The sequence below is a fragment of the Malaya genurostris genome, chromosome 3, assembly GCF_030247185.1.
Source record: "Malaya genurostris strain Urasoe2022 chromosome 3, Malgen_1.1, whole genome shotgun sequence".
Classification (NCBI taxonomy): Eukaryota; Metazoa; Arthropoda; class Insecta; order Diptera; family Culicidae; genus Malaya; species Malaya genurostris.
In genome coordinates, this window is record NC_080572.1 from 284,986,569 (window position 1) to 285,002,311 (window position 15,743).

The window sequence follows — 15,743 nt, forward strand, 5'->3', positions numbered from 1 at the left end:
TTCCGAGAAAATTGAGTAAAATTATTTGTCACACACGCATTTGCTGATCTCGACGAACTGATTCGAATGGTATATGGATGTTATGTTCTTCCAGCATTTATTGCTGTAAGTAGTTTAAAACATTATAATTAAAAAAAAATTCTGCCATCATCTGGTTTATACATGTCATATTCGAACGACTATGTTGCCAAAAACGAGCCGTGCTAAAATCAGTCCGAGGCTAAATGTCATGAAAAAGGATGCTGTACACAATCTTTTTGTATGTAATAGTGTAAAAAATCGTGTTTTCCGTTGCTCCCAAGCATTTCTTTGTCATACAGCGCTTAAAACTCCTACTGCTGGAATAGGGGGAAAAGTCGCTAGCACAAAAATTTCGATATCTCCGGTAAAAATGGACGGATTTTTACAATCTATGGCTTGTTGGATAGCTATTACCGTGCGGAATCTAAGTTTGAAAACATTTTCTGTTTTTAAGGTCAATTGTGACAGATACTGTCAAAAAACTGAAAATTTTGACATAAAACTTCGTATAACTCAAAAAATAAACATCCTATCTCAAAACCATTAAATGGCGTTCTGGGTGACGGGGAGACCTTTCATTTGCGACAAGTTTGATCAAAATCGGTTCAGCTATCTCTGAGATCACGACCTCTTAGTTGACAACACACATACAGACCAGACATAATTCAGGAGCTTTGTTTTAGAGCATACGACTTTTCGTATGAATCTGAGCTTTGTTGAAAAAAAATTTTCCGAGAAAATTGAGTAAAAATTATTTGTCACACACGCATTTGCTGATCTCGACGAACTGATTCGAATGGTATATGGATGTTATGTTCTTCCAGCATTTATTGCTGTAAGTAGTTTAAAACATTATAATTAAAAAAAAAATCTGCCATCATCTGGTTTATACATGTCATATTCGAACGACTATGTTGCCAAAAACGAGCCGTGCTAAAATCAGTCCGAGGCTAAATGTCATGAAAAAGGATGCTGTACACAATCTTTTTGTATGTAATAGTGTAAAAAATCGTGTTTTCCGTTGCTCCCAAGCATTTCTTTGTCATACAGCGCTTAAAACTCCTACTGCTGGAATAGGGGGAAAAGTCGCTAGCACAAAAATTTCGATATCTCCGGTAAAAATGGACGGATTTTTACAATCTATGGCTTGTTGGTTAGCTATTACCGTGCGGAATCTAAGTTTGAAAACATTTTCTGTTTTTAAGGTCAATTGTGACAGATACTGTCAAAAAACTGAAAATTTTGACATAAAACTTCGTATAACTCAAAAAATAAACATCCTATCTCAAAACCATTAAATGGCGTTCTGGGTGACGGGGAGACCTTTCATTTGCGACAAGTTTGATCAAAATCGGTTCAGCTATCTCTGAGATCACGACCTCTTAGTTGACAACACACATACAGACCAGACATAATTCAGGAGCTTTGTTTTAGAGCATACGACTTTTCGTATGAATCTGAGCTTTGTTGAAAAAAAATTTTCCGAGAAAATTGAGTAAAATTATTTGTCACACACGCATTTGCTGATCTCGACGAACTGATTCGAATGGTATATGGATGTTATGTTCTTCCAGCATTTATTGCTGTAAGTAGTTTAAAACATTATAATTAAAAAAAAATTCTGCCATCATCTGGTTTATACATGTCATATTCGAACGACTATGTTGCCAAAAACGAGCCGTGCTAAAATCAGTCCGAGGCTAAATGTCATGAAAAAGGATGCTGTACACAATCTTTTTGTATGTAATAGTGTAAAAAATCGTGTTTTCCGTTGCTCCCAAGCATTTATTTGTCATACAGCGCTCAAAATTCCTACTGCTGGAATAGGGGGAAAAGTCGCTAGCACAAAAATTTAGATATCTCCGGTAAAAATGGACGGATTTTTACAATCTATGGCTTGTTGGATAGCTATTACCGTGCGGAATCTAAGTTTGAAAACATTTTCTGTTTTTAAGGTCAATTGTGACAGATACTGTCAAAAAACTGAAAATTTTGACATAAAACTTCGTATAACTCAAAAAATAAACATCCTATCTCAAAACCATTAAATGGCGTTCTGGGTGACGGGGAGACCTTTCATTTGCGACAAGTTTGATCAAAATCGGTTCAGCTATCTCTGAGATCACGACCTCTTAGTTGACAACACACATACAGACACACACACATACACACATACGGACATTTGCTCAGTTCGTCGAGCTGAATCGATTGGTATATGACATTCGGCCCCCTCCATTAACATTATATATAATTGTATAAATAATCAAAACATTAAGTATGAAATTCGAGTTTCACTCTATCAAGTTCCTCAGATTCCAGAAGTCGATAGCTAATTCATCTTAATACTTTAGTAACTTACTAACGCCTTCTAGAAAAACAGTTTAAAATCTGTCTCTCCTCAATCAATTTATTCAAAAACTGATCGATAAAATCACTCTAATAAACAAGTATGGTGTTCAGTTACAGAAGATCATATTGTAGATACAATAAGAACTGTTTCATCAATCATTCAATAGGTATTGGAACCTTAAAACACCTTCTCGAAGAAACCATGTAAATAAGTCAACATGATTTTGAATTGCAGGAATTTCGAACGCTGAATTGCACACTAGAGTCAGCCATGCGAGAAATTTCAATTACTGTTCACACCATTGGATCTGTTTTGACCTCCGGAACATTCTTTCCGAAAACACCGACGCAAACCGAAAGTGAAATATTCGCGACATTTCTTGTTCAAACTGTTTTTTTATTGTGAACAAATGAATTATTCCATGCTCTTTTCAAAGCGCCTCTGGCGGAGCAGTTCTCAACAAATTGTCGGTCAAACTACACTAAATTGTTGGTCTAAGTCTCTACAACAAGTATGCCGAAGATTGTATAGCTCTATCTGTCGACCGAAGCGAGATAATCGTTCACAGCCCCAATCAGTCGAAATCCCATATGCTCTGGGTCCCGTTTATCGCGGATTCATTTTTCACGCCCCCGGTGTACCGCGTTATACGAGACCCTCTGTACTTCGAAAATTAAATTCCGAAAAATCAAGTTCTCAAAATCGAGACACACCTGTAAGATTCATGAACCTCCCACCGATCGGCACTAGAACTAGGTAGCCGACCGAAGTGAACCATCGTGGTGAGAAAATTGCCTGCCGGTGGTGAAAATCTGACGAGTGGCCGGCAGCACGTTGCTTCGAGCGCGCGCAAATGCTCCAGAATACAACCGAGTGCGCACCGCCTGCCTTGTTTTGCCGCCGTGCTTGCGTGTCGAGCAACAACGCAACAATGCATGTCACTCGTGGAGGCGCTCCGTAATTCGTCCGCGCCACAACTATGGTGAGGTACATGTTGTTTTGATTTCAAAGAAAATGAAACCAGCCTCTGTCAGCCCATTACCAGGTCAAGTGCACGGGTAGAAAAGGGTCAACGGCTGTTAAGTACCTTAAGTACGGTCCTCGCAGAACCGCACAGTCGAAATGATTAATGCTAGAATCGTTGCATTCGGGGCTGGTTTTCAAGCGTGTTATAATATGTAATTGAGAAATGTCGTCCAACAGACATCATAAGCTTCAGTTCAGTTTCGTTTCACGGAACATGTTAAGGTATGTAATTTGAATTTGATAGGACTCAGTTTGACATGACATTACTTGGATATTTTTATTTCAACGGAAACGCCTCCAAAATGCTTACTGAAGCAATTTACGATTTGCGCCAACATACCAGGCGACTGTACTCACCACTCACAGCGATTCTCAGTGCCCGCTCGAGCAAGTCGAAGTAAATTACATCGCCGCTCGGTACCGCCTGAACACTCACGCATATTCACCAAGAGTTCACTTGCAGGCGCCCGCTGCTTAGTGTACTGCACATTGTCAGTGCGCAGTGCCTCCTGCGATTAACTTAACATCGCACACCGTGGAACCGCCAACAGCAGCAGCAACAGCAAGCCGTGATGGGTAGTAAATCGTTGAATCTTAGCACGATCGGATCGTTCAACTAGGAGCTCTCGGAATCAACCGCAACGGCAGCAGCAGTAGTAATAAGAAGTAGTAACAGAACCAACCAGGACCCTTTCTCACGAGCAAGTTAGCGAAGTTCTTGAATTCGTTGGCCAACGGTCAGCCTGCTGCCATTCGTTTGTAGACTTTCGCGAGTCGCGGACGTGTCCGGGTTTTTCGGTCTTCAAACTCTATCGGTTTCTACGGTTCTAAGTTACGTTCTTTCCTGCTACTGGTATTTTTTGGATTCCTGCAAGAAAAAAAAAACAAACGGATACAGTATTGCCTGCGGATTCTACTGAAGTGTTGGTGAAGATAGATCGGAAAGCCTTCGTCATTTTCAAGCTTGACGAGAAAAGGATCTGTGAAGTGAAAGCAAACATCTTGGAAAATTTAAAGTTTTGGTGAACCGGAAGAAAATTTGTTCTACCTTCGAAGTGAAATAGCATTACCTCAAACGAGTATTTATTCGCATTTTTTTCGTGAATTCCAAAACAACGAGTTCTAAACACGTGAAAGTTAGTAGATTAGAATATTAATTTAAGTCGAAAACAAAATCCTGAAGAAGTATTTCCAATTGGGATCAATGAAGAAGAGTACGGTGCCAACCGATAATGTCAGTTAAAACGAATTCTGCCAGCGATTTATTAGCAGAAACAGAAGTGAAGAAAGTTTTGTACCCGTGGACGAACCTGCAGTTCCCAAGTTTTAACTGAAAGCTAGATTGCTTACGAAGGTGTAATCCAAAACGATTTGTCTAGAATATTTTGGACCACATCCCATCGTTGACTACTTTGGTTTGGCTTGAATCTTGCGATCCCACCCCGGTAAGTGAAAATTTCAATATCATTTTCAGGTCAAGATTCGCCATGCGGACGATTCGTATGAGTCAACAAGTGACGAACCTCTCGACTCAAACAAAATTGCCAATAATCTTCGTGGTCACAATAACAAACGAGGTTCGATAAATGCACATTATCTTCGGCAACACAGAGCACTCAAATTAACAACATTAAAGCCGATGCAGTTGGGTACAGCGCCGCGCATACAAGTAATTTCAGAAAAAATGACTGTCGACATAGAGAGGCTAGACTCCGGAATGAACGCTTGAAGAATCGATCGTTTTGATTTTTCGTTTGTCTGGGTCAGTATGAAAGATCGTCACAGAGCGGTAGAAATGCGTTGTTTGCAACGAGACGAAAAATTTGTATTTGACTACCGAAATTAGGCCACCATGAGTAACTTGAGAGTGGCTCATGTTGAACTGTTTTGCACTAAAAAATCGAAGACGAGACGAAAAAAGTTTATGTATTTTTCATTCACAACTGATGAACTAAATTCGTTTGTAGATTCGATCCCTAAAAATCGAAATTTCGAATTGCAAATATCGTCAATTTAGTTTAATGTATGGGTATTTTGTATCAAGAATTTTGCAATGCCGCTTGGTTTACTCATAAATTCATCAATTTGTCTACAAGTAAAATATGTTTTTCAACAGCAATCAATTATGTTCTATTGTATCATATCAATTTTAACATACTTCAAATACTTGATAGCACAGGAAAAAAAACATCCTTCAATGTGTTTTGAAATGGCAATTGAGTTTATATAAAATTAAGAGCGTGCGAGGCCCATGTTTCACAAGCCCACAGTCCATATGTTCGAGCCCCAACTTGAAACAATTTTCAATGTCAGCGGCGATAGTCACGCAATTGTTCCGATAGAAACTCGGTTGCGTCGGTTCTTTTGCAAGAGAAGTTCAAGTTCCGCATCGGAACATAGCACAGATCCGTTGCGACAGACAACAACCGCCGGATATGTTGGAAGTTCAAGACCGAACAAGGCTACCTGTTGAGCTGAACATGAAAATGGTTCGATTTCTGCATCCATGTCAAGGCAGAAGCCGTGAGAGTGCTTTTACCGATTAGCTAATGTCCGATCCGTACGATGATCATCATCTGCAATAAGTGTTTGACTTTAGAGTCCTTTATGGTACTGCGCTATTGGAAATGTTAAATATTCTGAACACCAAAAATGAAACTTGTTCTAGATGTAATGGAGTGGGCAGAACACATGAATGCTTTTTAATAGATTTTGAATGCGTCAATTGGGAAACCATGTCCGATCCATCAAACATTATTTGTATCGAATCAAAGAAGACGAACAACATTTCGTCATACAAATATCACGTACATCAAAGTAGGCTTTAGAATTTGTTGTATTTAAGCAATGTCTTGTAAGCAAAGCTACATTCCTGTAGAGGAAGTTGACCTTCTGTTTCCACAGACTTCGCAGCCGATTCATAGTGTACAGAAACCATTGCATGGCTGGTGCTACGATCCTACTGACACTACAAATCCTTCCAGATCGGGGCTCGAACATAGCGCAACTGGCTTGTAAAAAACAATGTCTTGTACTTGATTCAAATTCTATTTCAGCGCGATTGTGCCACTTCAAGTATAACAAATAAAATAGAATCCAGTCCAAAAAAAATGTAATTGACAAGCAGGTGAAACAGGTGAGAAATGTTCGAAACTGAAATCAAAGGAATTATCATCTTTATAGCCTTTATAGTCTTTATAGCAATCCGGATCTTTTGTCTTTATAACAATCCTTGTTCGTATCCAGATCTTCTTTAAGTCAATTTCATTGACTTAAAAATTACGAATATGACGATAAATAAATGTCAATCTCAGCTCCGCTTGCAAATTAGGAAAACGAGATCCATGTCTTTGTCTTTCTTTCATTTGCCCTTTCAGTCATTTCCTGATTTCAGTGAGAATCGATATTCAACCGAAACTTCGAGAATCGACAATCACAGGAAAAGATTCACAATGATTTTTAACTGTTGGTGCTCGAATCTATACTAGTTTTGGTTTTCGAAGAGGCTCTGGGGTGTAATTAATCCGATTTATCATTTTTCGACACTCCTTTTAACCAAACGACAAAGAATTCTATAGATTCTCCCTGCAGACGATAGTTTTATTTCGTCTTGTCATAGGGGATCGAGTGACTGTGGCATTGATACTCTCATTTTTGCAATGAAAGACGAAAATGCTTCGTCTCTCTTCGTTTGTTTGAGAGTAAAAAAACGAATATGAGGCTGTTGGATTGGAATCTTTTATTGAGAATGCGTGACAGTTTTTAGCTCTGTTCGTATCATCTCATAACATAACTATTAAGAATCCTAAATAGAACCGTGCTGAAAACAACTTGTTAGACTGTTACTAATAGGGTAAGAGCTCCCTATTTCATCTCATTTGTAAGGACGTTAGCATAAAAACCTGATTTAGCCGCTAAAATCACTACGATTTTTTCATATTTCTGCTTAATTCGTCTTGCTACACATAGGGAATTGATTCACATTCCTCTGAAATTAAAATAATATTTAAAAAATCAGCTAAAAACACTTCTGATATGTTCACTACTGTGCTCCTAATTTCATCTCAAAGGTTTTATATTCATCCTATCGTTCCTTTATTCATCCCATAAGTTAACAATGGCGACAGCAATCAAAACCAAAATATTGCACTATTACACTCTCGGGTTCAAAATGTCAGAATTTTCCTTAAAAAGGGCCTAATGCCAACTATGAGACAACACACGATATTTTTAGAAACAGTTTGGAATCATTTCGACGTTTAATTTTTTTTATTGGCTTCGTTGCCTTTCGTTTTAAATTTGAAATTTTACTGTGCAGTTAATTGGGAGAACTTGAAAAAGAACAAAAATAAAAAGAATTGTTACTATTTAGGCATTAGCTCTTCTAGAAACAAAAAACAGAACCAGAGATGCCATTTATGCAGATTTATCTGTATTTTAGAGATTTTGGCGTTCGCATACTGATTTAAATCAGATTACAGATTTTATATAGATTTTCTAAATTTAATACAGATTCGTAAAGGTTCATAAAATGTGAGAAGTAAATAGTTAGAGTTTTCTCTCTGAGCATCAGTTAGTATTTGATTGCAGTACTTCTTTAAAAGTTAATTAATCAACGGACAAATCACATGTTAAAATGGAAATCTATTATGCAAAGATTCGATGATGAACACTGAGAACATTTATATTGAAATTTTAAACCAATTCGAACTGATTCATTTTATTAGAGAAAACAGATAGAGCAGATACATATTTCCTATGAAAATATCTGGCATATCTTTGTACAGTCGATGAAACACACACACTTAGCAGTGTTATGGTGACGTATAGCGGAGAGAAACCAGTGCAACTAGATTTGACACAATGGTTATTTCATTAGTATTTAACACGCACTTTCTGAAAATTTTCGAAGCCGAAACAGTTTTATTGAAATATTATTATCAATAATATAATTAAACTTATGTCACCGATACCAAAAACATACTTTTTGATGATAATTTGAAGAAGAAAAACAATTTTTGTTTTGTAACATTATGAGATAACTTGGCAACGTTGCGAAACCAAATGAGATGAAAACTAAGCGCAATCAAGTGAACTAAGTGAAAAACTTTCATCTAATATTTTTGAAGACTTTTTTTGCTTGTCGGGTAATTTTTGAGGTTTTTATCGTTAATTAAACAAGTGACAAGTGAACATTACTAATTATGAAGTCATCCAGCATTCAATGGAAGTGTAATTGTGCGAAATGGTGATCACGATTTGAGCGGATCGATTAGGTGATATTCAGAATTATGACGAACTGTAAATATTGAGACGAAAATGTTTCCTAAATTGAAAAGTGCACACTTAAAAAAATCCCTGTGATTTTACATCTTATAAGATGCACATAAATGGAGCGTCGCTGTTCACGCAAATTCACGTGGAAAAACATTTAATATTGCGTCTAAAACTCCATGCATGAAATTCGTTGAAATAAAAAAATAAATACTAATAGCAACCACCGCGACTTGAACCGAGAATCATTGGATCGCAAGTACGTCTGTTAATCGACTGAGCCACAGAAGCATACATCTGCTAGGTTGGTAAAAGGTGCATTTAAATTCATACAGTCGCATCTGCTAGCAGAATGCAAGTTACAGTCGAAACCAGTAAAATTCAAGCTATTCTAACATTAAGTCATTACAAATGAAATTTTCCGTCATTTGACAAATAAGGTCTTTATGAATTACATCGTATGAGGAATAAAGTCACCTGTAACATTCAATTTTTTTTTGGTGTGTGAGTTTATTTTAAATGAAAAAAAAAATGATCACCGAAGAATTTAAAACCATTTCTTTCAATGGGAAAATGTGACAATAGCTTTTATAATTATTTGAAAACATTTCACAGTTTGGTTCAGGTAGGTTGTAAAATATTATTCATGTCCAAAGTAATGAGGTGAAGGGATGAGATGGAAATAGGAGCTCAGATGAAACAGGGAGTGTTACCCTATGTAGAATTACAAATTGAGCTACCTGTGAGATGTTGGGAAACACGACGAAGAATAAAGGAAAGACGCAAATTTCAACTTCGCTCTTTCGGAACCATTTCTTAGTGAGTGGTTGAAAGTTGAAGTCGTTATTTCATAACGAATTGAATCCCATAAATAGTATTTTAACGAACTTCAAACTGCCACTTCAATTCTTGAAAATACGGCGGTAATCAATTCTATCGAAATTTCGTGTACTGATTGAGGATTATTTTCTGGCGTTTGCTTTATTTTCTAGACGGTGAGTTTATTTTGGCTTGCAGAAATAGAAAGACTATGCAATCATTGTGAAAACCGACTTTTCAACCGAAATCCAAAGGGGGGTCGAATTTCATACCGTTCCATTCAGTTCCAACTATTTATTTATTATTTATTAGATTTTTCTCGGGCTCGTAAAGTAACCCCCCAAACCCCCTTTCGATAGGGAACTAATTTTGCTATAAGTGTTTTTATTTAAAAGTTCATGTAAAAAACATATTCGCAAAATATCTCGTCGATATTCGTAATTTTTATTTTTGTGATACGTCCTGATGCTGGATTATCTATTCGAATTGTAAAAAACTTTGAGAATTGACAAAAAAAATATTTTTGTCAAAGAATGTAATTTTTTTTTAAATGATAAATTTAAATTATTTTTTTGATTAACATCTTGTTGAAAACAAATTAAATTTAAAGCTTCTTTTTGGTGGACTGAGATAGTTTATTTCAATTTTATTCTATTTGAATAAACCATCTAAATCATCTATAACTGTGTGAAGCGGTAGTGCCCAAAAGATTGAGCGCCTCAAAAAAGTCCATGTGCACATTTCAAGCTAAATCGGATATGAGTAAGTGGTGCTGCATGGTGATGAAAATTTGAATCTTGAAAAATCATCAATGTCACAACAGTTATTTAGTCAGTAGTAGAGAGTCATTGCGAAAAAAAAATAAATGATGTAATAAAACGTAGAAATTGACTGATTTACATGTAATTTTATGAAAATATTTGATTCCTTCGAAGTCAAAACTCGAATAACAATCTGATAACTCATCGCTAGTATGAATATGAATGATTTATAATAAAAAAAAGCGTAGATTATCGCGATAGATGTTTACGTTTCTCAGCCATTGTTGCGATGCATAGGTCATTTTACAGTACTTGCTTCGACATTTTCTCTTTACACACTTGACAAATGTTCAAAATCAAGTCAGTATTAGTCTACATTATTCTAAACAGTTAAAAAATCTAATAATACAAAATTATTCAAATCGGTTCAGTAATTTTAAAACTTTTGACATCGATCTTTTTTATCGATTTCGGAAATTTCAATATTTTTAAGTCTATTTTTTCGAAACATTTTTTTTCGATATGCCACTAAATCTCAACGTTTCATGAAATTTCAAGACTTTTGTCATCGACAATTCTTTTTTCGCTTTCGGAAATCTCAAGCCTCAGAAAGTCGAGTCAAAGCTTGTAGAAATCGGTTAAACCATCGCTGAGAAAAATGATTATGGGCCTCCGACACTTCTTTCGAAAGTCCCGTTTTTCAGCAATTTTATTACCTTTATATACAGAGAAAGACAAAAATCAAACATTTTTTGCACAAAAATTCACAGTATTTTTTTGCGCGAGAAACAAATCATTTGAAGTATGATTTTGATTTGGTGTATTTAATGTTTTTTTTTTGGTGGAGACAATTTTCTTTTGTGCCAAATTATCAAAATTTAGCAAAGTCGTTATGACGCGCTCTGAATAAAAATGAACAATGAAGAAACCACGCTGAAAAGAAGTTCAAGTTCTATTTATTGTTTGAATGAGTTTATTTTTGCTACGTGTTGTCAGCACAGCACGAAAAAATCATGTAAATTCACGTTTTCATCGTTGCACATAAAAGGTGCGTCTCAATTGATCTAAACTTACACCCAAAAAGATGTAAATTTGTTTACTTTCACAAACTCAGATTCAAATGAAAGGTATTATGGTTCCAGAGACTGCTATTAAATTTTATCCCGATCCGACCTCCGGTTCTGGTATTACAGTGCGATTAGTGAAAATTTTCAATTTCATGAGTATTTTTTCACAAGCGATAGCGAAACGAGGTGCACATTTTTATAGAATTTACTGCTAAATTCATCTAGTTGGTAGATATTGTTAGTTAGTGAATATAACATTGGGACTACTAGTTCCCGCTTTCCGCTTCCGAGAGCACCGATAATGGTAAAGAAAAGCTCCGAAAACGGATTTATCAGCCGCGGTTGAACCGATTTTTATTATTCATGATTCAAATTGCAGCTCTCATTGTCTTTAAATATACTGTAAAATTTCATCAATATCCGACTTCCGGTTCCGAAATTATACGACGATGAGTGTCAAAACAGTTAAATCATCATTCAAAATGACGATGCATAACTGATACGCGTCGGTACGTATGGCTTTGCTCCGTTCGCAGCGTGCAATGTTTAATTTCGCATAGCGTACAGGATTGCCACATTTAAATATATATTGTTCAGGTGAAAAAAAAATGTAAATTTGAAAATCTTTCATTTAATTTGAACTTACTTGTTAGTGTTAAATCAAAATTATGATAACGATACATTTCTATAAAAGTACACTTATTGCCTTTCTCATATAGAAAGTTTATGCAATCATTTGAATTTGTGATCATATTTCCGATGGCATGTAGTACAAATTATGTTGATTCGTTAGACACAACAAGAGATATTCACGATCAAAAACTTATCACTCTCTCAGAGAGTAAATTTTGAAAAGGCACCCCATAGTAAAGTAAGTCGTATTCACGACAAAAGTCAAGTTAGTTTATACTCAAAGAAAGTTTCTTATTTCTTATTTTCTAGTGATATATTTGGAAATATAAGTAATATGAGAAAGGCATCATTACACCACTAGGTGGATAAAAACGGTTTTTCTGTCGTTTTGTATTGTGCAAATCGAAATTCGAGGCACTAAGAAAATAAAATTCTGTATTAATTTTATGATGTGGAAAACACAGTACATTCTAATGGGAGAATACAGTACAAATTAAAATTCAGTACATTTAAGGGTAAAAACAGTACGCAGTATCTAGGTCAAAAATACAGTACAATTCTGTAAATAAACTTTCTCATATATAATACTGTGGTATGTTATATTATTCAAAATATTTGTACATTGTTTGTGCATAAACTAGTATAACATACAGAATGAAAAAGTACTTTGTTCGCGGAGGTCATCCTTAAGAAAACGAAGTGGGTTTACTATACAGGTACTTCCAGCATCGGAACTCGAGAACCGGTATAATCGAAGTCGGTTCGTACGACCACCAACTAACATGACGTACAAACTCTACTAGTTTTTATTCAAATTATAAGGATTTTTCGCAATTTTGACATCGTACTCTAAACGACGATTTAAATTTTTTTTGTATCCGAAAATATGTTGTAATTTTTGGTAGAACCATAAGACCTTTCATTTGACCCTAAGATTGGAAATATCGGTTCTGTAAACTCCGAGAAAAGTGAGTGAGATCCATTGTTGAGCATACGACTATTTTCTCGGATTCGGATGAATTTCAGGAGTTCCGCATGGAACCGTGAGACCTTTCATTTGAATCTAAGTGGAAATTTTAAATCGGTTCAGCCATCTTTGAGAAAACCTAGTGAGATATGAGACACACATACATTGCTCAGCTCGATGAACTGAGACGAATGGCATATGACACTTGGCCCTCCGGGCCAATTTTTACTACTCGCTTTTTCAAGTGATTACATAACCTTTCTACATGAGAAAGGCAAAACTATAATTTAAATTAATGAGTCACACGCGACTACGAGAAGTACACACATTATCTCAACGAAACATTTTTTTTAATATATAATAACATTGCCAATAATTCGGCTCATAAAAATGACGATAAGAGACGCAGACGAATTGAAGACGAATTACCTTGGCAAGTAATTTGTAGCTATGGACAAAAAACTCATGTTTTCATTATAAAAAATATGATATTTCTTATTCATCAGAACGCCCAAAAAAACTGTTTTTCCCGAAAATTTCGTCGCACAGCAGTTTGTTTTCGAAAATACAATACAAAATCTGTATTATTTTTATTACTTTACTGTTCTGTTTCATTTCATTAGAATATAGTCGATCTCGAAAGTCCAGATATTAAATGAATCGAGCTTTAATCAGAACCATCACCAACCGATATAAGCAAAAAGTCGATCGCAATTTTTACATAAATTCTAAGATTTCGGAAAACGAAAGTCAAAAAAAGGGTTGGAACATATTCAGTTTACATTTTGCTAAAATAAAAGCGACCGTCATTCCAGCCGTCACCCAACAATTATTTCCTACTAACCTGTTTCACTGTCAGACCACTCATTCGCCAGCAATCTACGTTACAGCTACAACAACAACAACAAAGAAGATGCATCCCGTTTCGCAAGTCGGCTCGGCGCGATCGGTGATCAATTCCAGCCAGTAATGTTCGATGTCATAATCGCTTGAGCAGTGCAACAGCATTATATATTTTGCTATGTTGTTGCTTCTCTTCCAGTGCAGTGGTAGCGCATTCAAGTACACACGTGAGGACAAGTTTCCCGTCTGGCTCCACCCGCTCCCGGTCCCTGACTCTGGCCAACGTGACAAGTTTGAGACTTTCCGCCGCGCTCACGGTGCGGGTAATTCAAATGAAAATAGCAAACAAGCGACGTCGCAAAACATTCCGGATTCGTGCCAGTAATCCAGTGAATATCCGGTCCGAATGGGTTCAGAGCTATAATCATTGGCTTTTGCTTTCGTCACAGGGTCAATTGCGACTTTGTATGGTCAACCTCAATCAGAAAAGTTACCTGTCGTTTTACATTTGCAAATGAGGCCTCGCCTAGGCCGGCCTCGCCAAGAGTGAAATTTTCCGCTGGTTTAGTTTTCTACAACCGGCACATGTATCGGTTTCTTACATAACACGTGAACCGATTGCGTGCGGTTTCCCATGCTATCATTCTCCGTATAAGTGGTGATCATTATGCATCTACACGTGGGAAATGTTTTACCTGGGACAAACTCGGTTTGACTCAGCTGACAGCCGACTCATCGCCCGGTTCAAGGTCACGGTGTGTTGTGACTGCGGAAATTCACCCAAACAGACCTGTCAAACGGAATCAGCTGATAGTAAGGCATCCAACTGGTTCTCGCAAAACCGGATCAAATTTTCACAATCACGCGAAATTGGGCCCAACTGCGTAAAGCAAAAAAAAAGTAATAAAACAAGTTCGATTCTGAAATCAGAACCTAGACATACCAGCCAGGCCGATCCACTGCACAACCAAAGCGTTCGTTTATTGAACGCACACCTCCAACCGACCGCTTCATGCTTCACTTGGTTAAAGTATTTAGCGCTCTTTAGGTACTTCAATTAATGCTGAGCTACTTGTTATGAGCTTAACCGCTTTTAACATGTTACACCATCGTTTGTTCCAATTTGCCATCACCATCAGACTGCAGCTGACTGGTGGATTGAACAGCTATTCCAAGTCGAAAACCGTCGAGGTACATTTTAGAGGTCACCAAAGTTTCACAATGTCTGACAGAATCCATTGCTGCTAAACCCTAACTTCGGTGTAATCACACACAGCAATCGGAATAAAAACAAAATGCACCATTAAATTATTAAAATTATCGGTAATTCCTTTCGGCAGCACCTGAAAAAGCTAACCTCGAGACGCTTGACGACGGTCGAATGCGGTCTCTTACTACTTCTCGACTCAACTCGACGCAGGCTTCGCGTGAGGTTTCACTTTTTCTCCGAGGTGATCGATTGGATAATACGCTAATTACTGGATCATCAATTGATTGGCATTGATAGATCATTTTTCGCAGTTGGCCCCGTCTACGAGACGAGGCTGGCCTGATTCGGCTTCCTCTTAATGAGCGGCACTTGCGGCTTCGGTCTCAATACATACTGTGAAGGATTTTCCGTGTCGTCAGTTTTCTGTGGCAGACGAAACTGCCTCGGGGGGAGAAGAATTACTTACCGGAAACGTATAGAAGAGATTGCGCAGGGTCAGGAAATTCAATGATGCGCAAGTGCGATCATATTTCGGTATGTTCATCTTCGCTCTTACACTAATTCGACTTCTTACTCCATCTTGAACTTAAAACTAGCATTAAAGACCGCCCGTGTGTTTCTACTCCATTATTGATCAGAACCAATTAAGCTTCTGAAATGCTTTTCTGAAGCAACTTGCTTGGGAATAACACGTAGTTTCACATTGTGCAAACTCTACTGATCCCAGCATGCTGATCAATACCGACGCCGGCCACGTCCGATCTACTTGGGA

General features: G+C 37.0%; 1 protein-coding gene across 1 annotated transcript in view; it reads left to right on the forward strand.

The window, feature by feature from the left end:
- Nucleotides 1–3,989: 3,989 nt before the first annotated feature.
- LOC131434822 (lysosome membrane protein 2) overlaps nucleotides 3,990–15,743 on the forward strand; it is a 138,362-nt gene continuing 126,608 nt past the window's right edge. Inside the window, exon 1 of the mRNA XM_058601993.1 lies at nucleotides 3,990–4,842. The gene's annotated coding sequence lies outside the window, so the exon portion shown is untranslated. The remainder of the gene's footprint in view (nucleotides 4,843–15,743) is intronic.